Below are 1,595 nucleotides of genomic sequence, written 5' to 3' on the forward strand. Positions count from 1 at the left end.
TCGCAACCCTCAGTGTTGCCCCCGCACCGGACCGGGGACCGGCAGCGGGATTGCAACCCTCAGCGTCTCTCCTGCGCCTCGCTCAGCCAGTGAGCAGGAACCGGTCTGTACATGGGATCCGAACCCTCGGGCGGGAGCGCTGCCGCGCTTCCCAAGCAGCGCACTATCCAGTGCACCACTGGGTCGGCCCTGATTTCTAGTTTTAATCCATTGTGGTTCATTCTTTTTTCTTTCTCCTGCCCGTCTGGAACACCCATGATTCAAATGTTTAGCCCTTAAAGTTGCCTTCTATCTCGCTTAGATTTTCTTCATTTTTTAAAATTCTTTTTTTTTGTCCACGTGGGTTATTTCAAAAATACTATCTTCAAGATCAGAAATTCTATCTGTTGTTTTTTATTTTGTTGAGTGAATCTTTCAGTTCCATGAGCTCTGCTACATTTTTTTAAAGGTATTAATCTCTTTGTAAATTTCCTCCTTCATATCTTGAAGATTTTTTTTTTCATTTCATTATGTTGTCTAACTGACTCTTATCATATCTCACTGAGTTTCCTNTTTTTTTTTTCATTTCATTATGTTGTCTAACTGACTCTTATCATATCTCACTGAGTTTCCTTAAGATTGTTGCTCAGAATTCCTCTTCAGTCATTTCAAGGGTTTTCTGGTCTATAGGGTATGGTATTTGAGAATTATTGTATTCTTTTGGTGATGTCATATTATCTTGGGTTTTTGTATTTCTAGTATCTCTACAGTGATGTCTGATCATCTGTTGGAGCAGTTGCTTCATCTATTACTCTGGAGTGGGATTTGAGGAGGCAGACGTCCTGTTCTTTTTCCAGTCTCTGCTGGTGACTCTTTGTGTCAATGCAGTTGAGTGTCTGGCAGGCCTCCTGCACAGTGCCTGTGGCTACTGCTGTGGTGTTGAGCTGNTGCCCTTGGTTCCTCCCTAGGACCCCAGGTGTTGCTCTCTTGCCTGCTTCTGGATGGAGATGGCTGCCCTCGGCTCCTGCCTTTTCTATTTATCTTTAGTTTTCAACAGTTTGACTATAATGTATCTAGGGGTATGGGTGTGTGCATGTGTGTGTGTGTGTTTGTATTTGACCTGATTGGGATTCTCTCAGCTTCTTGGATCTGTGATTTGATGTCTTTCACAATTTTTGGAAAACTTTCCACCATTATTTTTTCAAATACTTCTTGTCTGTGTTCTTTTTTCTCTGTCTGGGACTCCAGTGATACATATGCTAAACTATCTGATATCTTACAGCTCTTGGATGCTCTGTTCTACCTTTTTCACTACCCCCCCTTCACGTTTCAATCTGAATAGTTTCTATTGACCTATTTTCAGGTTCACTGACTTTTTCCCTTAACTGTGTCAAATCTACTGATAATGCTGTTGAGAGAATGATTCATCTCTGATATTGCATCTTTTATGCCTTGCATTTCTATTTGATTCAGCTTTAATTTTTAATTTTTAAAAATTTTAATTGACCAATAATAATTGTATATATTTATGAGGTATAATATGATGTTTTGATATATGCATACATTGTAGCAATATTAAACTAAGCTAATTAATATATTCATCACCTCACCTACTT

This window comes from Galeopterus variegatus, unplaced genomic scaffold (assembly GCF_000696425.1).
Source record: "Galeopterus variegatus unplaced genomic scaffold, G_variegatus-3.0.2 Scaffold12178, whole genome shotgun sequence".
In the NCBI taxonomy this organism is placed as follows: Eukaryota; Metazoa; Chordata; class Mammalia; order Dermoptera; family Cynocephalidae; genus Galeopterus; species Galeopterus variegatus.